At 48.0% G+C, this 27,305-nt stretch overlaps 1 protein-coding gene across 1 annotated transcript in view; it reads left to right on the forward strand.

The window, feature by feature from the left end:
- LOC139051827 (uncharacterized) overlaps positions 1-25,495 on the forward strand; it is a 41,267-nt gene extending 15,772 nt beyond the window's left edge. The window contains exons 2-4 of the mRNA XM_070528844.1: positions 19,439-19,665; positions 20,780-20,872; positions 25,299-25,495. The gene's annotated coding sequence lies outside the window, so the exon portion shown is untranslated. The remainder of the gene's footprint in view (positions 1-19,438; positions 19,666-20,779; positions 20,873-25,298) is intronic.
- The last annotated feature ends 1,810 nt before the right edge of the window (positions 25,496-27,305 follow it).

Consider the following 27,305-nt stretch of genomic DNA (forward strand, 5'->3'; position numbering starts at 1 on the left):
TACTTTACCACCTTCCCGAACACTGTGCACGTCGTTCGGGCATTGTGTGACGACGCCCAGGTGCAGTCGTTAACTCCAGCCAATTACGCGGGTCTTTCGCGGTCTCGCCGCTCACGAGCTTTACTTCTGCGTCTCGCGCGCCTGGCCGTCCTTTCAGTTTCCCCTTCCTCTCCTCCTCCTTCTCGTACTCCTGACGGTTCATAACTCGACCATATCGTTTCTTCACTATCTTCATTCTTTTCACCCATGTTGCTTTTGCATGTTTGCTTCTGTCAAATGCACTGTTTCAGCCTACAATTGGTGGGGCTTCCCCGCACTCTAAGCCAAAAAGGACTAAAACGGGTATGGCTGTTAGTCTCTTGGGGGACTAAATGACCTGCCACAGATTTTGAACCAATTTTGGACTAACTGCGGGAGCAAATGCAGCGGCCTAACTGGGGGAGCAACTACTGCAGACTAAAAGTTAGGGCAACTTTTAGACCCTCCCAGTTAGTCCCTAGAGGATCAACGGTTAGTCTGTTAAGGTTAGTCCACAGGGAGTAACTGCAGGAGCAACTTTTAGTCCCTTCCATTTAATCCCTAGGGGACCAACAGTTAGTCTGTTAAGGTTAGTCCACAGGGAGTAACTGCAGGAGCAACTTTTAGTCCTTCCCAGTTAGTCCCTAGAGGACCAACAGTTAGTGTATTAAGGTTAGTCCACAGGGAGTAACTGCAGGAGCAACTTTTAGTCCTTCCCAGTTAGTCCGAAATCACTTTTCCAATGATTCCAGGTTGCCATAGCTTTTCAAGCAAAAACAATGATCGAACTCAAGTAACCCATGTTTATTTTTGATTACATATTGCCACCATCATCTTGAGCCACAATTAACAAAGCAAAAAAAGGAATACTAGCATACAAATGCCAAGTCCTTGGTATACAGTAATGACATATAGATACAGAAGATAAAAAAAACTTGACTGAAAATATGCAGCAGTTCAAACAAAATAAAACAACTCCAAAGTATACAGCAGATGAAACGTGTCATAGCCAGAGTAAAATCATGAAAATGAAATTAAGTCAGGAGCAGTCACAGTCAAATATAAGTTAGAAGCACTCTACAACCCCCGAATGCAGAGATCTAACTTGGCTCGAACTTGACTTCTGGCAGTCTCAAGACAGCTTCGCCGCGCGTCGTAAATCGTGCTTGATCTTGCGGACGACTTGGGAACGACTTGCCTGCGTCGAAGTCCGCTCAAGTTTGAAGTCTGCTCCCGGGCTAGCTTGAAACTGACTTGGTATGTTATTCCAACATGGCAGCCTCCCAAACGGACGTCGCGCGGAGGTTAGCTGCTTTCGAGTTTGCTTGCTACGCCATGGATACAGCATTTTCAGAGGCGCAGCCCTTGCCGAAAATTCCGCGACCCACCCTACGTGACCGAGGGAATTCGATGGAGCTGTACGACGACGAACAATTCCTCGGTCGCTACAGATTCACGAAGAACGCCGTGCGACTTCTCGCTACGTTGCCTATCCGGGTAAGCGGGGACAATAGAGGACCGACTATGTGCCTCCCATGCTGCAGTTGCTGATGGCTGTGATGTTTTACGGCGCTGGCACGTTTCAAACAGTCACCGGAGGTCCGGTCCGCATTCCTCAGTTAACAGTGTGCCACGCAGTAGGAAAGGTGACTCTGCTCATCGCGAAGCACCCGCGCCCCATGCTGGTGCGCTTCCCGGAGTCGCGGAAAGATTGATTGCGAGCGTATTTTCTTATCTCCTGTGACTACACATAATAAAAAGTAGCCCAAATAAGTCAGTCATGCAGAACATGTGCGCTTACCAGTTTTGTGGCGCTTTCCCTTTTCTTCCGCAGCTTCCTCTTTCCGCTTTTGCTTTAGGTTGGTCCAGCATTTTTTCAGTTGCAGGTGATCGCGCCGCGTAATCCTGTGGTTGGCATTCAAATGTTTTGCTATTTCTTTCCATGTCTGATTCTTCTTGGTCAACGACGTGACGTAAGTTTTCTTGCATTCCACAATATGCTTGTAGCCGTTCAGGAGTGTCGTCGGCAGGCTCCTTTCGTCTTCTTTAAAACGGGCTGCCGTGTTGCGTTGCGGTGCATTCTCTTGGGAGGAGACCGTACGTGAGTGCGACATTTCAGCGTCAAAGCCTGTTGACAGAACAGCAATTTCGTACCAAATGCGGCGCGCGGCCGTCGCGCGAGCCCCACAACGACACGCACTGCCAATTTGCGATGTCTACGACGGTGCCGCACTCTCCCTCTCGTTGTTCTAGACAAACCCTCCATGCGAAGCAGGCAAATCGTTTGCACGTGTCATTTTATTTATTTATTTTGTTTTCTATCGGGTGTTGTCACCCATATGGGTCCGGGCAGGGGACCCAACGGCGCTCGGTACTCTTTGTTCACAGCACATGTTGCAGTTTTTTTTTCTTGTTTGTGACTCCGGCCTAGTGCGTTCGAATAGGTTGGATTTTTCTTCAAAGGGTCACGTAGCCCGAGCAGAATACGGGCCGTCGCCTTCCTCCTGGAATGCCTATAGGCGAAAAGGGACGCGCGAGCTCCCTCAGAAACCGACCGTATGCCTCGTCTCGGCCTCTTGTATCCGGTTGCCGGCCCAGACGGCGCATGAACGCCTTGCGGCAATCGAGAACAAAAGCCGAGAAAGAAATGACAGACGAACAGACGGGGGCATGATCGGCAGACGCTGCCTCAGGACATCGAGACGACGGAAGAGTGCGCGCGCGCCCGCCGGGACCGCGACGAGCCGAAGTAGCCATCGGCCGGCGGCGGACAAAGGGGGCCGCCGCCGGTAGAGAGGAAAACGTACGCACCTTCAGATGCCCCGATGTGGTCTCCCCGGGACCCGACTTGCGCGCGCTTACCCGGAGTGCACGCAAGCAGGGCCCGATTTCCCCCAAAATGTTAGCCAATGGCGAAAGCCTGTTGACCTTTGTGTGGGCGGGATGACAGCAGAGCGACAGTGTTTTATGACCCGCTGCCACCCCGTCCAGGCAGGGAGGAGAGGGAGGACACGGAGCCCCCCTCTCTAAAGGGACTAAAGTCAGAGGACTAAATTGTACCGTTGATGCCCACCGTCGACCGTTACCTTGCAAGGACGAACATTTAGTCCCACAAATTTGCGCACGACACTTTGCCTCTGCACACGGCACGCACGGTGGATTAACCGTTGATCCAAAGGTCCAACGACTGCTGTTAGTCCCCTTTTCCCCGTTTTCGGCTTAGAGTGTTCGTGAATAAATCACGATGTCGTCGAGGTAGCACATGCAGTATGACCACTTTGCTTCCCCGAGGACGCGGTCCATGAGTCTCTGAAAGGTCGCAGGACCGTTGCATAGACCAAAGGGCATACGAGTAAGCTCAAATAACCCTCTGTGGGACGTGAACGCGGTCTTGCACCGGTCACGTTGATCCATCCGGACCTGTAGGTAACCTTTAGAGGCATCCAGCGTAGTAAAGTACCTCGCACTGCCCAGGGTTCCTACGATGGAGTTAATCGTGGGGAGCGGATAGGCATCCTTGCGAGTCACTCCGTTCAGACGGCGGTAGTCTACGCACAGGCGATGACTGCCATCTTTCTTAGGCACCAACACAACAGGAGACGCCCAGGCGCTGTACGAGCGGCGGATAATGTCGGCCGATAGCATCTCGTCCAGCAAGCCATCGATCACCTGCCTCTTGGCTAGGCTGACGGGCCGGGGGTTACACTTCAAAGGAAGCGCGTCTCCAGTTTCGATCGTGTGGCTCGCCAAATCGGTACAGCCAGGTTGATCGGTGAAGAGCTCTTCGTGCTGGCATAACAGTGCCGACAAGCGAGCCTCCTGTGTATCATCCAAATGAACCGCACAGGCGGCCAGAGGATATGGTGCCCCTTCGTGCCGTGTCGCTCGATCCCTATGGGGACTTTGAGACGACAAGCGCATAGCGCAGGGGCCTGCCCCCGAATTCTGCGCGCGACGCGGTTCGTGCCGTGCCTCTCCTTCCCAAAGGGGAGTCTCAGCAGGCGAGCGCACAGCTCGAGGGCTTGCCCCCGAACTTGGCGCGCGGCACGTTTCCGACGCCCCATCTGCACAGGCAAGATCGGACGCCGGCGGGCTGATGAACGGCTTTAGCAACGTGAACGGTCCGTCGCGATAGCCGCCATTCGCAATGTCCACAACGATTCCTGTTTTAAGGAGAAAGTCCCTTCCGAGGATCACAGGAACACTGAGCCCGGGGAGATGAACGAAACGCGTGCGTCTCATTCGCTCTCCCCACCTGACAGTCAGCCTTGCGGCGCCCGCCGAATGGGCCACGCCTTTCGCAAGATTGAATGTCGTTCGGCAATCCCGCAAGCGCACTGAGTGCTTCTGCAAGTAGGATGACACCTCTTCGCCGAACAACGAAGCGCTTGCGCCCGTGTCCAACAGCGCAGGAAATTCACGGCCGACAATGGTCACCGGAATGAAGGGCGCGTGCGCCCCAGCAACACAACCTGCTCGATACGCCGAGGGGACAAGCAAGGTTTCGGTCACTCGAGCCTTCACGAGCGACCCGCGCTCCCGTTTCCCGACCTCGCAGGAGGCCTGGGCGTGGTGCAGTCCCTTGCTATGTGCCCTCGTTGTTGGCAGCGAAAACAGCGCACTCCGCCGCGGTACCTTTCCCGAGGCGGAGCGGCCTCAGCTCCCTGCCGGGGTCGACTCGCTGCTTGACCAAAGGGCCTGCTATTACGAGCGTCCACCTCTGCGATGCGTTGGGTCGATGTGCGTCCCTGCGCATACATTTCGGGTGGTGGTGCAGCACAGGCTGCCCGCCTCCCGTACGTGTAGGGATCTAGAGCGCGCGCGCTCAGCTCCCAAACACACCCGCTTGTAGCCGCAAAGGCAGCTTGGCCGGGTTGTTGCCGTTGTGGGAGGGGCACAGGCCCTCCCCACGCGCAGCGTGGCTCAAGGGCCTCGCTGGCGGGCGGCGGTGGGCGATAGGCTCGCGCGGCGAGAATGTCGCCTTGAATGCGCTTTGCCTCGGCGGCCAATTCTTCTAAATCTCGGAAGCGGCCGCCGCGCAGGTACGCCGAAAAGGTCGGATGTGCCTGCCTGATCACCCGTTCGACGCGTTCCTCGTTCGAAGCATTGGGCTGGGCGATAAAGAAAAGGTCTTGCATCGCGCGTACGTACTCCTGAAGTGACTCGTCAGGAGCTTGTGTACGTAGCTCAAGCTCTCGCCGCATCCTACTCTGGTAGTCAGCGGGCAGGAATTCGCGCAGGAATGCCACGCGGAACTCCTCGAGGGTTGTTGCACGGTATCCGGAAAGCCGGTACCACCTAGCAGCCGTGTCAGTAAGTGCTACGGGAACGACGCGTTCCAGCACCTCCTGATCCTCCAAACGATTTGCCATCTGGTAGCGTACCAGGGAGTCACAATAATCCCTGGCACTGAGCATGTCACCGTATCCGCTGTAAGTCGGGACTGCCAACCGTACAGCGGGGTGCGCGCATTTCGGGACAGCCGAAAGCGCCTTAACTGCCCCCGAGAGTGACTGAATGATTTCGGCGGCGTTTTGCAACAGCGTCTGTGCGCCTGCTCCAAAGGGAACCGTTGGCGCGTTAGCGGCGTGGTCGAGCAAGGGTGAACAGTCCTCCAGCTCGATCAGCGGCGCGGTTTCCACAGGGATACCGGCCGCTGCGCCGCCAGCCCCAGGGCAAAACGGGCTCCTAGCGGGGTGCGCCTGCTGTCGTTCACAGCCGCCACTTGAGGCAGCTATACGTGAATTGCTTAGGCCGCTTGCAGCCAGCGTCGACAAAACAGGTGCGCGCTCGAAGGTTGCGCCACTGGGCACAACCGAATGTACTCCAAAGGGAGACGAATGAGCGAAATTCGTGGCTGCAGCATTGTAATCCCCACAGGGGGCCGTGGCAGACCACTGGTTTTGGCTGCTCAATTGAGTAGCAGCCATCGGGCAAACGTCGGAGAGGGCTAAGGCCCCGTTTCCGTGCCGCGCTCCGTAAACTCCACAGGGAGCCGATCGAGAGCGTTGCGACATCGGATCGCCTTGCATTCCGAAGGGAGTCCTGGCAGACGAATGTGCTGGTGTGCACTGTTCGGGGAGGGCTCTGGCCCCGTTCCCAAACAACGCTACTGCTCCACTGGGAGCTGGTACGCAGCGCCTCGTGTTGTCGTCCCCACAGGGGGCTGCGACATGTGAGGGTGCATAAGTTCGCTGCTCAAGGGGAGCACTGGTCCCGTTATCGAGCAACGTGGCGTCTGCTCGCGGTAACAAAGGGCAAAAGTCCCCTAACAAATGACAAAGGTCACTCGGCCTAGCAGACATAACGCGGCAAGTATAATATGCAAAGGCGTACTAACTTGGCTAAGCACAGACAAAGGCTTAATGAGCCTTTGAATCCGCGTTCGGCGCCAGTGTGGGGTCTTCGGGTCTCACAGGAGTACCGACCACCGCGGGTTCGAGCTTAGCGAGCCACAGGGCCGCGTCAGCCGTCAGCCTCTAGCGCCGCTGCGCGCGAGCTCAGGCCACAAGGGGCTACCGAGCGACGCACGCAAAACACAGTATTGCCCTAAAAAGAAGGAAACCGTTTATTGTCGCCAACGGCACCCAACACTGCACAAACGCCCGGTCCCGGGACGACGGGGAACCAAAGGGGTCCCGCACCAAGGGCGAAAAATACAGCTAGGGGCGCCTGTAGCACGTCGCTGCGAGAGCACAGGCTCAAGCTGGGACGCGCCGCTAGGAAAAGTCCCGGCGGCTATGCTACTTGCTCTGGCGATAACCAATGGGCCAACTCGCGAGAGCTCGGGCAATCTCCTTCGGCTTGGGCCTCCGATAAGTGCGGCTCGGCGTGGTACGACCTCGCGCGAGCACTAGGCACCCGTTCTTCGGCTTAGCGTCGGGATAGGAAACAACACGAGGTACGCGCTCCCCGCACGGGCAAAGGCGCCGTGCGTACCGGGTGCTGTCCCAAGGAGAAGAGAGACCGTACCGTCACGGCAGTAGCCACCAGGGGCCACCCCCGTGACGTCACTAGCTCCGCCCTCACCCACGAACCATGGCGAGTGGAGCGCCACCGCTAAAACTGGTTCGGAGCAAGAACGGCGTGGCTTGGATTGCAGACATGGGTGAAATGCGCTCGCGCAATGGCGCGTCGAATTCCCCAAATCCCCACAACCTTATGTTAAACCATAAAGCTTCTGTCGGTGTACGCGGTGCCTTCTGGGAGGGTCGCATAAACGGCCCGACTTACAGCAGATCCGAGTGACCGAGAAGCACAGTGGATGCCGATGGACCAGTGCGATCACCCGAGGCACCGACCACGAACGCTTGTGACGCGAGGCTTTTATGCCTTGCGTCGGTGTACGCGGTGCCTTTTGGGAGGGTCGCATAAACGGCCCAACTTACAGCAGATCCGAGCGACCGAGAATGACAGTGGATGCCGATGGCCCAGTGCGATGACCCGAGGCACCGACCACGAACGCTTGTGACGCGAGGCTTTTATGCCTTGCGTCGGTGTACGCGGTGCCTTCTGGGAGGGTCGCATAAACGGCCTGACTTACAGCAGATCCGAGCGACCGAGAAGCACAGTGGATGCCGATGGCCCAGTGCGATGACCCGAGGCACCGACCACGAACGCTTGTGACGCGAGGCTTTTATGCCTTGCGTCGGTGTACGCGGTGCCTTCAGGGAGGGTCGCATAAACGGCCCAACTTACAGCAGATCTACGCGACCGAGAAGCACAGTGGATGCCGATGGACAAGTGCGATGACCCGAGGCACCGACCACGAACGCTTGTTACGCGAGGCTTTTATGCCTTGCGTCGGTGTACGCGGTGCCTTCTGGGAAGGTCGCATAAACGGCCCAACTTACAGCAGATCCGAGCGACCGAGAATGACAGTGGATGCCGATAGCCCAGTGCGATGACCCGAGGCACCGACCACGAACGCTTGTGACGCGAGGCTTTTATGCTTTTTGACTCTTTGAGGGATGTTTTCATTCTTCATGTTTTGTCTTTTCATATTTCATGACTCTGCTATGGTGCATTGACCGATTTTTTTTACCCCTTTCCATTTTTCATTTCCTATTTCATGTCTGTTGGGGAAAGGGGGGAATTTTCACTTTTCGTTCACGGCATGTCCATGCCACTCCGTCTCTGTCTCATTATTCACAATAATTAAAAAGCCCGACGCGAGGGCTTCTGAGCTCGCTGAGACACCTCAGGACACACACGCGTTACCTTTGCCCACACATTTATTTTTCCAATTGGCTTTTCTTCACAAAAATATGCGCTTTGGGTATTAATTAAAAACCCCTATTCATTTATTTTCAATTGGCTTTAAACCTGGTATGCATTTCTGCAGGTACAGGTTTTTCCCCACCATTTATTTTTGCCTTTGCTTTTTGGAATAAGCGGGGAAGTAGTCGGCCGGGGCGGTACACCCGCCACATGATAACTCGATAGCGCCAGGGTAAGCTCGGCGCAACAAGCAAGGCGGAAACTTCAGGCCTGGATATTTTTCTTGTTTGAAGGGGCAGTGGTAAACGCGAGGACGGGTTCCAAAATGGATTTTTGTATGGCGTTTTATTAGAGTGCGTGACCGGACTAAGGTCTCAAAAGCGCTGCCGCGTCCACTTCACCGTATATAGCTCACGATAGACCAACAGAAATAAAGTTTACTGGGGCCAACATGAGGCGAGGTGAACCGCGAATGAATTCTAACGGGTTCCTACTGTTGCCTGTTCAGGTTCACGGTATCTTGTCCCACCTTTCATGATGGCCCTCAATAAAACTGAAATTCATACAAGTGAATCTGGACCATAAAAAGCATGCCATGGCGGTTCTAATTAGGACAATGGAAACCAAGAACATCTCATTTGCAATAATCAGTGACCCATATGTACGAGCGAACGAAATCATTGGTATGCCTCCTAGTACTCTTCAATTCAAAGCAATACAAAACCCTAAAATGACTATATTATGTGCAGCACATGGCTGTAAGGTCGCTCTGATTGTTCGTGTTCTTAAGTGTCACGAATCGGCCACGTGCTTTGGTTATAGAGAGGCGGTTCACTTCCCCCCATGTCAGCGGGGCAACAGTTGCTGTGTTATGTGGGGTCATAGGCACCGCGCGGTGTTGGGTGACGCGTCGCGGCAGGCGCCGGGAGGGCAAGTGCCGATTCCGGGAAGTCGGTATTGTGCGCACGGTGTTGGCAGTCTGCCGACGGTCGCACGAGTCCACACAGACCAGCCTTGAAAGGGACCGCTGTACACGGTATTGTGGGTCTGGCTCCCGAATACCTGACTAATTGGAGGCGCCGCCGAGGTTAAGAAGAGCTTAGCAACTTTGACCCCGTGCCGCATGCACTGAGCATAGACCTAATCTTCTACGCGTCCGGAACGCAATCGCCAGCCTTGTTGTTGGGTGCGACTGCCTGTGTGGTGTCGAAAGCCAGCCTACAGTGCACGCTGTAGGGATGCGGTGCACACGTAAATAGTGCATTCGGACGACGGCGTCTTGGAAACACGCACTCGGAGAACTTTGTCTTGTAGACAATAAGTTTGAAGGACAAGGAGGGCCATCAGCCCCCCACGCGGACAAACTTTGAGTACGGCCGCACTACGTGGTATCGATGCCCCTGCTTCCGATACAGTTGCGGCCTAGAGACGCCCTTGGGATTTGAGGTGGCCCAGCGATAAGTTGTTCGGGCCTGGCGTGTTTTGCTGAGCCCGTCACTAACTACGGAGAAATGAGAAGCAACAGAGTTTTTAGGGAAGAAGGAAAAGAGCTTTGTTTTCCAATATGTTTATTTTTAAGAGTAAGCCCATCCCTGTGGCTTGTGGCTTAACAAACGGTTGACTCTGATTGGCAGCTGAACCTGTGGGACGGGCCAACTACCCTACCGCCCTTTTTTTCTTTGTGTATTTGGGCTATAAAAATCGGGACGACATGCTGTTCCTCAGACTTGGCTGAAATCAGGATTGCTGATAGATCAGTGAGCCTCCGTACTATGTACGTTAAAACGAGTCTGGGATCTAACAGTCATTGAGAGAGTCGAAGAGTGAGACTTTGTTTCTCAATTGTTCAAATTTGTAATGTATTTGTTTTACCTGCCATGTATATAGAAAAGTTTACGTATAAATATTTCTTGTACATCTGATCTCTTTGTTTCCTGCCTGCGTTTGATCAACAACTGCCGATCATCGTCCGAAAAGCTTCAAGTTCCAACGGTGAAGCGAGGACAGAGAACGAACGAAACTTTACTATGGCTATGATTGCTTTCCAGTAACAATTTCCACGCATGTAGTGGCGGTAACTTCTTCATCTAATTCCGTCGCGTTTACAGTTATCGGGGTTTACGCACCACCGCACACCGACATCGACACCTACTTAGATAGAATCACTGAATGCCTTGTCCGGATAGGGCCGGGCATGGCAATAATAGCTGATGATTTTAACGCCAAACATACCCTCTGGGGCCGAGGAGGGTGTGACAGTAGGGGCACAGCAGTGGTCCAGCTGATGTGTCAATATGGGCTACAGCTATTAAACGACCCCGATTCCGCAGCTACATTTGAAAATCATTACAATGTCAGTTGGATTGACCTTACCATGGTGACTTCCTCGATGGCACCTTTAGAATACGACTGGCATGTTAGTAATGAAGAAAGCCTCGCAGAACACAAACATATTGAATTCGGATTCAGTTTACAGCAGCCACCTCCGTTGAGGCGTTTGGCACTTGCAGGCCGCGCCCGTGTCTTCCAAGTCCTTCTGGAATTGACTTGGTCCTCGCAGGTTCAGGGCGCTGACATCCGCTCCGGTGACGCCCTCGAGCTCATCATTAATAAATTCTATACAATTTATAACCATCTGATCCGCCGTAACTCTCGCTTCACAAAACATGGCCCACGTACCCCGAACTCCTGGTAGACCCCGGAACTAGGGGTGGAAAGAAACAGGGTACGTGCCATGCGACGTCGCTATCAGCTGGCACGTAACCCGGTCGTACGTGCACAACTGCGGGCCCTGTTTGCTCGGGCGCGGTGCACATACAGAAAACACATAGCCCAGGCACAGGAGAGTGCTGTTAAGCGATATTGTCAAGAGTGCTCGAAAGGCAATATCTTTGGCCTACCTTTTCAGAAAGCGTTTAATAAAATTCGGCCGCCATACATCTACCGGCACTCACCCTCCCGAGTGGTGCGAAAACTACGGACACACTGCAGTCGGCAGCTCTGCTCCTCCAAGCTCAGTTTCCAGCGGACGACACGATACAGGATAATGCTATACACGCGGCTATCCGACAAGTCGCCAACAGCCCCGCGGTGAGTCGCACGGAGGACAGGGCCTTTACCCTCACTGAAATAGAATACGCGATCGCGCAGGGCAGAGACGGTTCCGCTCCTGGTCTCGATGGCGTCACTCGTCCCATGATCAAAAATATTTTTCAATTCCATCCAAATTTCTTTAAGTTTATTTTTAATTCAGCTTTAAACTTGGATCATTTCCCTCATACGTGGAAAAGGGGCCGCATTATATTTCTTCCAAAACGAGGTCGTCCTCCTGACCAGACATCATCCTACAGACCTATCGTAATGAATTCTCTCTTTGGCAAAATTCTAGAACGACTCCTTAACTCTCGCATTTATTTTTTCCTATATTCCCACAGCCTCATACATCCTAATCAATTTGGTTTCACACATGGGAGGAGTGCCGTCTTGGCCCTGTATGCCCTGGGAGAGCGGCTCCTGCAACTTAAAGAGCAGAAGATACCGGCACTGATCGTGGCACTTGACTTCAGGGGCGCCTTTGACTCCGTGTGGCACCCGCTCGTGTTTTACTTTCTACAAAAACATGGCTGTCCACGTAATCTATTCAATCTGTTAACGAGTTTTCTCCGTGATAGATTAGTAGTTTATCGCTCACGTTCTGGTGAGGTGTCTGCGTCGCATTTGCTCGGTAGCCATCAGGGTTCTCCGTTGAGCCCACTTTTATGGAACACAGTGGCACGTGGCCTGTTGGAACTTCCAGTTCCACAGGGAGTCCTAATACAGGCGTACACAGTAAAATAATTTACACCCTTGATGGTGAGAATTGCGAATCATAACACCCTTGAAGGGTGTTTTCATTCAAGAAACATCCCATCATCATGACTTTTTGCGAAGCATAGGGCAGTTCTGGATGCCATAACACCCTTTTACCCACCGAAAGGGTGCACTGACTAAGAATATTGGGGGTGGGTGCAAGGGTGTTTTTGTTTGTTTTTATTACATTCACAAACATACAATTGCACGAAGAGACGGCGTGTCCCACGGCACTAAAAACCAGTGGCGGATCCAGAAATGGGCCCTGCCTCACCCCAAGCTCTTCTCCCCCGAGACATGTAGGGCTTTCAAAGCCGACAAAACTCCTGAAGAGAGTCCCCCTCCGTTTCACTGTCTGTTTTGATAAGCCATTTTAAATATGTCCTGAGAAAAACCTGTTGCTGAAGCACTACTATCTATTATGTCACAGTGTTCTAGGTGGCACACAGTTCCTAAATGTCGTCATGCACAAATTCCACGGAATCCAAAAGCGCGCACCTACTTTTTCTAGTATTGAATACTTAACCAAAAGAAAAATGTTCAAAATGTTTTCAGCAAGGCAGAACTAGTGCAGCTCTTGCTTTTGGGACGCCAGGAATCTAGCAAAATGAATAGGCCACGTGACAGCATGCAGCTGGACACGCCACAATTGCTCTAAAGCAGTGCAGTCGTCTAGGTTTCTTTCAAGCATGACAAAACAGGCAGAAAAGGGTGCGACGAACCATACGCGGACAAAAGATTTATTTATTTATTTATTTATTTGGTCATACTGTTAACCCTCCAGTGAGGGTCGTTACAGGGAGGGAAGAAGAACATATACATTTCATAAACACTTCAATAAGCAATCATGAATCAGAATTCAAAATTTGTACACCATTTCTCAAAAACATATCGACACCCATCTCAAATTGTTGCACATTCATACTCTCCACAACATCACTTGGCAGTTTGTTCCATCGTTCAATTACATCAGGAAAAAAGGAATACCGATACACATCCGTACGTGTGTTAATAGGTTGCAGTACCCTGCTATGGTTTTTTCGTGAACCACATTTTAGAGGCGCTTTCACATAATGTTCTTTATTTATTTTTAATGCCCCTTGCATTATCTGGAAAAAAAGTTTGAGTCGATGCTTTATTCTTCTCATTTCCAGCGTTTCTAATCCACACTGCTGTATCATCTCTGTAACCGAGTCAGTACGGCGATACTTGGAGCATATAAAGCGTGCTGAAATCCGCTGGATCCTTTCCACCTTCTTTTTTAAGCATTTTTGGTGAGGGCTCCACACAGCATTCGCATATTCCAGAACTGGTCGTATAAACGTTTTGTAGGCGACCAATTTAATTTCTTTAGTCGCATCTGGAAGCTTTCTCCTAAGGAAGCAGAGCTTTTGGTAAGCCTTCGAACAGATATTCTCAATGTGAATACGCCAGTCTAGATTATGCGTCACTGTCACCCCCAAATATCGGAAACTCTGTACCTCGACCAAGGCATTTTCTCCGATATTATATTCATATCTGATAAAATTCTGTTTTTTGCTTACGTGAGTGTATGTAGATTTTTTAAAATTAATTACCATGCCCCAACTTTGGCACCACGAGTTTAATGATTGCAGGCAGCTGTTTAGCTTAATCTGATCTTCCGCGCAGGTTACACGCGTGTAAATTAAACAATCATCGGGAAATAGTTTAATTTTTACAGGCGGTTCAACATTAGAAGGAATATCATTAATATACAATAAAAACAATAGCGGACCTAAAACAGACCCCTGCGGCACTCCAGACACAACTTCACACTTGCCCGATTCCCTTTTCCCGATTCTGACCCTTTGATAACGGTTTGTTAAATATGCCTGAATCCACAATACTATATTTTCACTAATTCCTAGGCTTCTCAATTTGGAAAGCAGTTTATGATGTGCAACTTTATCAAATGCCTTCTTAAAGTCTATACATACAACATCTATCTGTTGGCATTCATCTATAGCTTTGCAAAGGTCATGTACAGTTTCGATTAACTGCGTCACTGTCGAAAGGCCAGATCGGAAACCGTGCTGAACTGGGCATAATAAGTCGTTTTTTTCTAAGAAATACAGAATATGTCTAGCTATTGCATGCTCTAGGACTTTACAGCACACAGAAGTGAGCGAGATTGGTCTGTAATTGTTTGCACATAGTCTATTGCCACCTTTAGATATCGGAATGACGGTGGCATCGCGCCAGTCTTGAGGTACTGAATGATCCCGCAAAGATTTTTCGAATAAAAGCTGCAAATAATACGACATCCATTCAGCGTACCGTTGAAGAAATGCCGTCGGTATTTCATCTGGGCCACACGATTTTTTCGCGTCCAACGCAAGCAAATGTTGAAACACGCCCTCCCTTGTAATGCGTAGGTCTTCCATTGGGTATTGTATTGCGCAGACTAAAGGATCATCGTCACTATCACATCTATCCTTGGTGAAAACTGATTGGAAGAACTGATTAAGTACGTTTGCAATATCTTTTTTTTCTGTCACGACTACGTCGCCATCCGCTATCTGTTCTATTTCATCCTTTCTATCTGTGAAATATCGCCAAAACTTTTGTGGCGAGCATTTGAGGAACGTTGTAAGCGTTTTATTGAAGAATGTTTTCTTAGACTCCGCCAATGCAGATTTTAACATTTGTTTGGTTATTGAAAGTTCTGTTGCCCTGTTTTTTTTCTTCCTTAATCTTTTTATCTTACGCTTAAGATGTATGATGTTCCTAGTAATCCATGGATTTCTTTGCTTTGATTTCTTTATACGTGTGGGGACAAAATGATCTATGCAGTAGTTGATTATGCCTTTAAGTCGGTCCCATAGTTCTTCTACACTTTCGCGGTTTGATGCTATTTCAAATTCAGTAAACATTTCTTCCAAAATGTCTAGGATAGACGTGTCATTCGCACGGCCGTAATCCTTAACATACATCATGTCATATGCTTGCTTACAGATTCTTGTGTGCAGCGGTACATTGAAGCAAACCATCTTATGATCTGACAAACCATTCTCAACTGATACAGTACAGTCAGGTATTCTACTAGATATGAAAACCACGTCCAACAATGACTGGGACTTTGGTGTAACTCTTGTAAAGTCTTCAACTATTTGCTTAAGGTTATGTGAAAACATGATCTGGATCATTTTATTGGCGCTCCTTATTTCTACATTACCCGTCGATAGACTTTCCCAGTTAACATGAGGCAAATTAAAGTCACCAGCCATTATTAGTCTTGTGTTTTCATTTACATGGGAGCTAAGAAATTCATTCAAGCCATCCAAAAATTCTGGCGGAGAGGCTGGTGGTCTGTACACAGTCCCTAGTATATACCACAAGTCTGCACAGTGTATCTTGCACCAAACCATTTCAGGGAGACTGCAATCAAGAGCGACTGTGTTTATAGAACTTTTCACAACAATAGCCACGCCACCACCTCTGGAATCCCTGTCGCATCTAAATACCTTGTAGTCAGGAGGAAAAATACTACTATCACAAATTGCACTATGTAGCCATGTCTCAGTCAACATCAATACATCAGGATTCTGAGAAATTAGTAGATACTCTAAACCAGTTACTTTATTTGCTATACTGCGGGCGTTGACAAGTACAATTTTGAGCTATGACCGAGAAGAATCGCTATCCGTGTCAGAAGCCTTGTCTAAAGTTTGCAACTGAAGCAATGTCTGGCCAGCAGCATTTCCCCTCTTTTTGAATTGAGGAACCTTATCTTGCTCAGTACGGTACAGACACCGTTTATTCTTTTCACGATCCCAGACGTAGATATGATTGTTGATCTTAAGCTTGTCATGTACCAGTTTTACCTTTTTGCCGTTTGCTCGTTCCTTTTCACTGCTTTGCCATAGTTTTTTCCGTACTTCTACAGTTTCTTTAGCGTAGTCTTGACTTACGCTTATCGAGCTGCCTTTCAACTTGCCGCAGTTCTGCATCACAGACTGTTTTTCTCGCGAATCATAAAAATGCATGATTACCGGCCGATTAATACCGTCTTTTCTCTTGCCAATGCGATGAATTTTGTCGATCGTGTTCACTTGCACTCCCAGGGTTGCTTTAAAGACATTCTCGATAACAACTTGTTTCAGGTCGCTGTCTGATTCACCCTTTTCCTCATCGATACCAAAAACCAAGAGATTATTGGATCGGCTTCTATTTTCATATTCTACTAACTTCTCCGCTTGATGACGAACAAGGGATTCTAGGGTTCGTACTCGCTTGTTCAATTCTGCAATCACGTTAAGTGCAGTGTTCATTTTTTCACATTTCTCATTCATTTCGGTCATTTCAGCTCTTAATGCATCTATTTTAGCATCTGATGAAGCCTGATTATCAATGATTAATTGCAACATTTCTGCGGTTTTGGGCCCAGAATTTTCTTCAACATCTCCTGAAACCAACAGTGTCATCATCATAGACCAAGAGTCAACCAAAAAATTCAGGCAACTGCGAGGGCACGGCAGGGCTAACAAAAAGCGGTTGTCGCTTCTAAAAGTTCTAGCATTAGGCAAATAACGAACCTGCAACAGCAGTAACGTCCGCTTAGGCATGTTGTCGCTAGGCCAGGTGCCGTGCCCTCTGGAGCCTCCCTCGCTGCTTGTCTCCTTTTGTAGCCGGTCCACTGGTGACGTCACCGTCATCGATGAAAGATGATCCACGAGCCGGATGCCATCAATCCCAAAGTCCTGATAAGGCGTGAAGAAAAGCGGTGCGTCGTCCGGACTGCAAACCGATGTAGCGTTGTCGAAAATCCATGGCAAAACCTGCAACAGCAGTAACGTCCGCTTAGGCATGTTGTCGCTAGGCCAGGTGCCGTGCCCAGAGGGCACGGCACCTGGCCCGATACGCCGATTCGAGAAGCTTTGACCCCACCTGACCTTCTTTCGCCGAATCAATAACCCCAATTCGTTCTGCTTCTCTCAAGTTTATAAACAAGGTAGGTTCGTTGGCAAACTTGAGCCTTCTCACCCACCACAATGCTTTGCTCAAGCAGCATCTGCAGAAAGAGCCGTGCAAAACGCTCATGGCTTCGCGTCTGCGTCAATTTACGAAGCTGGCTGTACAAAAAGAAACTATTAAGTTTGTAGTTGTATAGTAAAGGAACGTTCTACTGGCTTACAAACAGCTGCCTGAACGGAGTGCTCAAAAAGAAAGGGAGAATAATCTAAGAAAGTATAGAGAACCAACGTACAACTTGCGATGCATAAAGTATTTACAACACCGACTAACAACGGTATTTACTGAAATATTTCCCCTCCCAAATTGGAGACAGTATTATTGCATGCATGAATAGGATAACAAGCCAATCATTGTAGATATAACGAGATTCCAGAAATTGGCGGGGCATTTGCAGACCCATCTTTGTTCACGGAACAGTGGTGAGGCATTTTTCAAGTGTGCGCGCTACTGCCCACCTGCCAAGTACGTTCGCGATGTCTTGGCATATGTAGACCTGCGTGAGACTCGCCCGTCTCCCCTCGCGAGACGGGTAGGACAGGTGCACATGCTGAATACGGGAAATAAATACTTTACAGAATGAAATTGAATTTTGTCAAAACACCAGAGCTCTGGATTGCAGGTTACAGCGTGCACAGGGGCGCTCTGCCAGATTTTAAAGCGAAGCTTTCTATGCCTCCTCCCTCACTTTTTCCAATTCTGCTGCTGCTGCTGTCACTGGCTTGCCAGCCGCGTCGGTGGGTGGTTTGAGAGCGTGCATAATGAACATGAGAGGGACGCGGGGAAGGCGTGTGCGAGTCCTTTTAGCGAGAACTTCGTGGGCATCGCTACAATACTCTTTGGACCTCTTTGGCCGTCACAATGCCCACTGAAACACCCTGGCCATCGACACAATGCCCTCTGGAAGACTAATTACGCGTTAGCCCCCTTCTGCCCACCACGACCCACCGCAAAAGTACTGCAGAAGGTGCAACACTTTTTTGTACTCACATGCAACAGCGCAGAGGAGAGACAGTATGGTACTAAGGGGAGACAAGAGAATGCTTAAAGCCAACACCCAGACGAAATGTCATCACAGTTCGCACACTTTGCCAGGAAATTGTTGTTGTCATTCAATAGCCTTTACCACAGCTGCACCCTCGCCGAGCAAAGGGGTTCGGCGATGGTATAGGCACAGCTATTGAATGGGAACAATACTAAATTGCTCTGCTCGTGGTAGTTTGAGGGCGAGCGTAGTTGGGTCGAAAATGACTTGTCTACCGCATGCACAAAATACCTCGATTTTGAATATATCTTCCTCATTACCCGTCAAACTGCTATTATAAGCAACTGCAGTAAGACAAAGACCGACATCAGATTATGACAACAACTCATGGTGCTGTCCACCAGAGGGGAATCGTTGTTATAGTTGTTCTTTCTTTTGAGCGGTCATAGGCCCCACTCGCTCACCCGCTCATAAAAACAAAGAAAAAAAACCCCGAGATCTGGATTCGCTTCGGTTGCACTTTCACGACAGCAGGCAAAGAAAGACTTTTCGTACTTGGAAACTTAAGGTTTTCGTGTAATTCTGCACATGTGAAATTTCGTGGTGTCGCCTATACGTTTAGAAAGCTATTATGCAAGTACTTTTATATCTGCCATTAATCCAAGCTATTTAAAATTTGAGTGAGCACTCCAGTTCAGAAATATGAGCATTGTGAACTTCTTGAAAATGCCAATTAAAGCTTTTTTTTCTCTCTCTGTTTCTCTGTGCATAAAAGAAAAGACAGACTCGCAAGTACCTCTGTATCTTATACAATCAGGAAGGGCCACGTTTCTTTACAAATGAACGTCCAAGCAAACAAACAAAAAAGAAAGCATCGACAAATAAATTCACTTACACGCAGTTACTAGCCCACCTTTGCCCCATTTGATTTGATATCAGCCCATGTTTCTGGAAATAAATTTCCAGTGAAACTACTCGTAAACACAGAAAATGGCTTAGAGGTAGCGTAAAATAAATAGCTTTGAAAGTAATACACACACATAGTTTAAAAGAATATTTGTTTTTATGCCTTGAAAACGAAACCGAAATTGAAATAACTTCCCCCGACGGGTGTCGCCGCTATCGCCGCTACGTCATTTCCTGCGTCTCGCGGCGGGCCGTCGGGAGCACATGTGTGTGTGTGTTCTCCGTGACATTCTTGAAGTTGTGAGTAATTAGATTGTTTTTTGCTGCGTTTAGGTTGTACCACCTCGTCGTTTTCGTGTACTTTTGTGCTCATCGACGCGAAGTGAGCGTCCGGAGTGAAGGCGACGCGATTATGCGTGAGAAAGAAAGGCACCAGCGGCCTACGACATCGGTGTTTCTTTGTGACAGTGTGTTTACTACGCCTACGACAGCCGTCATTTGTGGCGAAGGAGAAAACATCTTCCATTCGGCCTGAACAGTGATGAAGTGGACGTTTTGTTTTTCGGCGGAATGCATCGTCAACATGGTCCATCCACTACGTAAACGAAACGGCGTGCCCATAGTACAGATCGTGACAGCGCTCCGCCTTCAAACCGAGGGCCTTTTGCAAGGCGCATGAACTGCTCATATAAAAGGTACGTACGTAGCCACGTTCAGCGTCGCGTTTTTTATGGTGCGTCATTGTGGTAGTAATTTTCGCGTAATTTATCTAAAGGACAGCGCAAGGTGGGTTGGATGCGAGTGTACTATATGTACTCCAGGCGTAGCCTATGGGCCCCGAATGTGAAAAAGAAAAAAAAAATGAATGTTTCATTGTTCACGTGTCCTCAACTAGAGTTGTAGAGAATTAAGTACTGCTACGCGTCAGTATTCGGCGCAGGCAGGGAAATAATACTATGGTTTGACTAATTGGTTCTCTCTGTTACCAAAGATGGGCGCACACTTATACCGGTGTCACACGGCCACTTTCGAGCACGATTGAGCGCGTTCTGGATCGAAATTTTCGACCGCGATTGGCTCCCGTCCACCGATTGTGCAACGAGGCCAAACGCGTCCAGACATTCGATTCCAGTCAGGATCGATCGCGGCCAAAAGTGTGCAGTGTGACAACCGTTTTAAATGTCGCTTGTGTACTTTCACTCAATTGTTATTTTTTTTTTGTCGGAGGTCCCGTGGTAGGTAATGGCGCAGGCAGCTTGCAATGCTTGTGGTTTCATGACTAGAACTAATGCAAAAGAAAAGAACCACGACCATCCCGGCTATGTAAGTACTTATCAATCGCTTTAAGTTGTGCTCGTTTGTTATAGAAGCTGTCGTGCTGTTGCGGATGAATGCGTGGTTCCGCTGTTTGTTTATAAATTTATCTTTTTGTATAAATAAGCACACCGAGCCTAATCAATTTTTTTCTCGTCCTTGTACTCGTTTCTTGGTTTCACGCAGGCGTGCTTACTATTACTACTATTTGTTTTCTTGTTGTGTGACTGAACCCTGCCTAAGGCGTCCTGTCAGTTGTCAACAGTATTTCTGAAATGAATTGCACTTAGCGTCCTACGGTTATTGTACGCTTCACTACCTTATTTTAATGTCTAGTTATAAAGTGTATGGTTATTGTAACTATTCTTGGCCTTTATATATGTATTTATTAAGCTGGTAAATGCTTAATTGTATTTGCAGTTTTGAGAGGTTCTTTTATTGAGTCGTCAATCTCGAATGGTATTAACGGTGGGTTGTTTTCTTGTGCCCATGCAGTTGCAGTCAGCATGAAGCAATTGCATGGGAACCGACTGGCTGTCTTGGGCCTACACGTTGCTGAAAAGACAGTGAAGACGTCTGACCCGACAGGTATACTTTTTTCATCACAATTGGCCTACATATTTTTTTCACCGGAGGATGAAGACCTCCCCCAGTGAGCTCCAATTACCCCTGTCTTGCGCTAGCTGATTCGAAGTGAAGCCTGCAAGATTTTTTGACTTCATCGTAGTCTACTTCTCTACCGTCCTTGACTACCCTTCTCTTCTCTTGGCATCCATTCTGTAACTCGAATGTGCCACCGGTTATCTGCCCTATGCATTACATGGTTGAAGAAGGCACTTGGGCTAGTTGGTGCTCAGTGCAGACTTGAAACATCAATAACTAGCGTGAAAAAGACAACATCAAGAAGCACATAAGAAAGAAGTCTAGACTTCAACTGAAATTTTTGCTACACAGGAACATGGAATGCACAGAATGTCGACGGACAGAAACAACACAGGAACTATCAGAACAAATTTATGAACAGGTTAATTTCACTTACGAACATTCTTGGTAAGAGCCAGAGACGGGTGCTTACACACCTATTCCCCACTTTTTTGATGCAAAGTGGTTCGTATATTTCCCTATGTACCTGCTTCTGGAGCTGCGTGAGCACACGATTGCTTTGAAACTGCTCGGTGCATGAGCACGTATGGCGATGATTGGCCATGTGGCCACCAGCCACCAAGGCACTCAAAGCTGCCCTATGTGTCCTCAAGCCAAACAGGTCGGTGTTTAAACGACCGCTTGGGGGAACAAGGATAGGGCAGCTGTCATGGCTGGTGGCCATCTGGCCAATCATTGCTGTAAGTGCTCATGCACTGAGCAGTTTCAAAGCACTCATCTGCCCACGCGGCTCTAGAGGCAGGTCGACATGAAAATATTCGAAGCACTTTGCATCGAAAAGCGGGTGATAAGTGTGTAAGCACCCCTTCCCTTGCTCTCGCCAAAAAAGAGTGTTCGTATCTAGAAATGAACCTGCCCATCGATTGGCTCCAATACCTCCTGTGTCAGGCAGGGAAAAGGAAAGATAAATGTTGCTTCCATGCGTTGAGGTCGCATCCCCTGAATCCTATGTTTCTGTGTAGCCAAAATTTCAGTTGAAGCCTAGAGTTCTGTCCTGTGTGCTTCTAGCTGTCGTCCATTGTCTTTTTCGCGCTAGTTAATGATGTCTCACGTCTGCACTACATGGCCTGACCAGCTCCCTTTTTTTACTCTTTATGTCAGCTAGGATATCAGCTCCTTCATCTACTTTCTGAACCACGCTGCTGTCTTCCTGTTTCTGCTGCCATCAGGATAGGAGTGGACATGACAAATGAAACTGAATGTCATTCAGATAGAGGAGCAGTGAGACTTCCTGTGCTTTACCTTTTGCTGTTGTACATAATAGTTGAAATTGCACCAACACATCTTTTCCACCTTGTGATTTTCCCATAGCTGTGGCAATTAAATATATAGGCTTTAAGAAACTAGAAATGCAGTTTGCCTAAGAAAGAGAATACTCTTGCACCGAAAGGTAATGTGTATTATGCTCTGACTCCTTTGATGCATGTGCCTTGAGAGGTGTTGACATTGTTCTTCATTTCTTTCTCAGTAAGCTTTACTTGATGGGTCTGACTTTGTATAAAGAAATAAGTTCTAAAGAAACCATAATACCTAACAGGCAGAATTGTCGAGGTTAAAAGTCAAGTTTTCTTTCATGACATATTTTTTTCAGGCTGTACTAGTTGATCCATGATGTTCGACAGACAGCACAGACTTGTACAAGGGACGTCAAAAGTGGCGAGAAATGGAACAAATGCTATCGCCTCTTTCTCCATCCTTTGTCGAGTTCACATTGTCTAACATCATTGACCAATACCAACTAGCCCGTTTGCGTACCTGTACTAGTTGAGCCATTTATACTATGGTACTCTAAACCAAATGTGATAAATTCAAATTTGGTTCCTTTTCTATCTTTGTACAAATACCTGTTTCATAAAATAGTTTAAAGTGTTATAGTTGATGTCATGTTTCGACACCACCATAACCTCATAAAATATCTTCATGGATGCAAAAGGTGCCTCTTGTGCAAGTTCCGTTCTAGCCTGACACGGAAAACAAACCTGGCAGAAGGTAGAGCACATGCTCTTTTGTAAACAAAACGCATGACTGCATTTTCTTGGCAGTTATTGCAATGTTTTCTGATGTTTATCTGCATGAACATTAATTATCTCAGCTGCTAAAGACACATCACTAGACACTGTGAGCAGAAAAAAGTGATTGTGCAGTACTGTTGAAGTCATGCAACATTATGTTTAAGCAAACTGGCAGGGATGCTAGCTGTTAAAAAGAAAAAAGCTGACTTCTAGAAAAATTTGCACTCCTAAATGTGGAATTGAAATTCACTATGCTTATAAGCTCCAAAAGATTTCCAGGATGATCAGACTAGTTACACTGGCCATTTGCTGATTCAATAAGGTTCACTGAAGCTTGTCTTTAAATTCACACTGTTTTTATGCAGGGTGATGATTTTCAGTCTTGTGGAATTTTTAAATATAGTCCTGTTGCATATAGCATAATTGTAGTCCTTGAGCAGAAATATTCAAACACGCAGATATATCTAGCACAAGAAATCGAAACATATTAAACTAATTAAAAAATTATCTTTCGAATGAATTACATTATAGCTAATATAACCGAAAAGAAAGGGGCTTAACCAAGAAACCCGATGTTTATTAATCATATCCTAAGAAGCCAGCAAACACTGACACCAAGGACAAGTTAGGGTAAATTACTTGTGATTAACAAATGAAATAAAGAAATGATAAATTAATGGAAATGAAAGTGGATGAAAAAACAGCTTGCTGCAGGTGGGGAACGAACCCACGTCTTTGCATTACGCGTTAGATGCTTTACCAATTGAGCTACTGCGGGCGCCGTTTCCCCATCACTTTCTTGGGTATTTATGCTTCCTAGTAGAACGCTGGGAGTGTTTGCCAGCGCCACCACATATCTGGGGCACATATTATAATTTACGAATCATAGCCAGTGAGATTACAAGGTGTATCTACTTGGAATTGATTTCCAGAATGGCGTCAGCTTGGAGGTATGCACCATCAAACTTGCCGGAAAAATGCACTGTTGTTCCACTTACTTTTTTAACAAAATGTACTTTTATGCACTGAGGCACAAAAGTGGGTTGTGCACTGATGCACAACCCACTACTTTACCAGTAGTACTGAAAACATTTTGGCTCTTTATCATTAATGCACTGATGTTTAAGCTATAGAATGTCACTTGCCCCATCTTCCTATCTCCACGTTCCAAAGTAATCGAGCAATGCATGACATCCAGTGGTGATGTCCGGTTGAAACAGTGGGCTGTAATTGAATTTCTCACTGCGGATGGTTCTGCGCCCTTCAACATTCATTGCCATCTGAAAGCAGTTTACGGGGATGCCTGTGTTGAAATCAGCACTGTGCGTAGGTGGGCAAGTACTGAGAAACATCAAAATCCAGCCGCATCAAATGTCCAGGATCAGCACCGAACTGGACAGCCCACAATGGCTTCTGATGAGGATCATGAACATCAGGCAGACGAGTTGAATCGGGTCAATCATAGGATCAAGCAACACCAGATTGCAGCAACACTCGCTATTTCCATTGGTTCAATGAACCACATAATTAAAAACCTCCTGGGTTACAAGAATTGAACTTGTTGGCTATGCTTCGACTTTCTCATGTCAGTCGTCAGTTACCGTGACACCCTACAAGCGCAAGTCTTTAATGATGTGGTTCACTGAGGCAATGGAAATGGCGAGTGTTGCAATCTGGTGTTGCTTGATTCTGCGATTGCACCGAGTCAACTCATCTGCTGATGTTCATAACCCTCATCACAAGCCATTGTGGGCCATCCATTTCGGTGCTGATCCGGGAGATTTGATGTGGTAGGATTTTGGTCTTTCACAGTCCTTGCACAGTGCTGACGTCAACACAGGCATTCCTGTAAACTGCAGTCAAATGGCCATGAATGTTCATATGCGCACAACCTTCCCCAGTCAGAAATTCAATTACAGCCTGTTGTTTCAACTGGACGTCACCACTGGATGCCATGAATTGCTCGATTACTCTGGATCGAAAAGAGATAGGAAGACGAGGCAAGTGACATTCGATAGCTTAAGCATAAGTGCATCAATGATAAAAAGTTCAAAATGTTTGCTGTAATATTGGCAAAGTAGTGGGCTTGGAGGCAATAATTTCTGAATTGCCCTCATATAGTTGTGTAGCCTGTCTCTCCTACATTCATGATGTGGCAGATTAAATGCCTTATTCTTTCGAAATAACGATTTCCTGGAAGTAAGCACTATCTGTGCTTGTTTTCTTTAACCTGCTCTTCATGTGATCTTGAAATATTAAAGTGAATGATGCAGGGAAGCGCTGCTAGTCATGTTTCGTGTACTTTTCCTGACATTAAATTGCAACAAATCATTTTGCAGGTAGAAAAGAAGCAGATGGCTACAGTGATCAATGAAGAAATGGCTTCATCTATGATGGCTCGCCTTAGGACATTGGAATGGAGCTACAAAAAGGCATCATCATCCTCGCCTGTGCCCTGGAACTTTGGTTTGAATGAGACTGTTCGTCAATGTAGAACGGCCGCAAGACTTGTCACCACAAGGCATAGTGCAAGCTCAAAATATTGTACAGGAGGCTAGAATAAATGACCCTCCATGCAGTCACTCTGTATGTGTGATAAATGGGACCATTTCACGCAGAACACTCACAAGTGATAATGTGTTTTCTCTCAAAGTTGCTGTGCAGTGCGTTTGTAAACACATTACCTATTGTATGCACACCATACATAACATTTCTGTGTGCTAGCCTAACTGTAGACTTAGAAACAAACAATGAAGTGCATATGTACCCGCTTCCACATGCCGTACTTCAAGGGCTATTAAATTGCTCATTACACCCGATAGGTGAAGGGGTAATATATTCCTGATCACACCCTTACACCCCATGGGTCGAAGGGTAATATGTTGTTCAAAACACCCTCAAGGGATAGGGTGTTATTGGAATATAGAATAACCATCATAAGGGTGTAATTCCCTATAAAACCCAGCTTTTTCAAGGGTGCTAGGGGGTTAGTTATAGACACCGAAAAAAACCCTTAGGGGTGTAAATTATTTTACAGTGTATGCGGACGACATCGTAATCACTATTCCGGATAATAACCGGGCGGTCATCGAGAGATTGGCAGAGGCGGTTTTGACTTCCGTAAATGACTGGGCACGGGAGACAAGCGTTCACATTAACCCGGCGAAATCGTTCTTCATAGCGTTTCCACACGAATGCAGCTCCATGAAGACAGGTGCTCTCCGCGTGGCTGTGGGTGATGACCGGTTGCAACGGAAAGAAACGCTCAAAATTCTTGGGGTCGTATTCGATTCAAGATAAGGCTTCAAAGAAAATCTTGATTATATTCGAGAAAAATTGTAACTAATGGCTCCCCAAATTATGACATACATAAATATGCATCATTCGATAACTCCTCTGGCGATTCGAGCCCTGTACAAACACGTAGCGCTTCCGGTCATCACCTACGCGGCCCCGGTCTGGTGGCCAGAATTCCCTGATAGCCCATTAAAGGCCAAAATAATATCGTTACACCGAGTTCCCCTAATTAGTCTGACAAGGGCCTACCGCGCGACGCGTACGTCGGCCTTACAGATCTTATTGCGAGTGGCACCGCTTCCTTTAGAGTTAGAGCGGCTTCGTGCCGAGTTTCACTTATTTATGCTTCGACAGCCCCACCTGCTACGGTCCCGAATATTACATTCCCCAAACAGTCGACTTTCCATACGATCCCTGGCTCGACCACCCAGCAGACAGATACCGCTGTTCCTTTGAACGACCCAGCAGCGCGGAGGCGGCCAGGCAATCAACCGAAAAGGCTTTATATATATATACAGACGGCTCGTATTCTGAAACTTCTGCAGGGGCGGCATACGTAGCACTGGGCCCTCGGGACAGAATCTTGAAAGTCGGCAAACTTAAAGTAGGACGAGCTGGCGGTGCGTACTGCGCGGAGGCCATAGCGTTTCTCGAGGCACTGAATTACGTGGCAGTGTCACAACCTAACAGGCCTGTTAATATTTATTCTGATTGCCTCTCTCTGTTGTCGGCGATCGCGGCACTGCGGTCGTTTGATCTCCGTGTAGTACACATTAAGAGAGTGCTCGATAATTTGTCAACTTCCACTGATATCAAGTTATACTACGTACGGGGTCACTCAGGCGTGAAACGAATTGGCTGATGAGGTGGCAGCGAGTGCTGCGCGATACGGCGTATCGCACCGTGCTCCTCTATCTATCCATTCCATCAGGACCAAATTCTATCAACAGATGGAAAGAGAATGGCAAAGCGAATGGGCCACTGAGAACGCCAGTACGGCAACTTACTTGTGGATTCCTACAGTCAAATCCTTCCCAGCCTTTTTCCCA

Source organism: Dermacentor albipictus, unplaced genomic scaffold (genome assembly GCF_038994185.2).
Source record: "Dermacentor albipictus isolate Rhodes 1998 colony unplaced genomic scaffold, USDA_Dalb.pri_finalv2 scaffold_15, whole genome shotgun sequence".
Lineage (NCBI taxonomy): Eukaryota > Metazoa > Arthropoda > Arachnida > Ixodida > Ixodidae > Dermacentor > Dermacentor albipictus.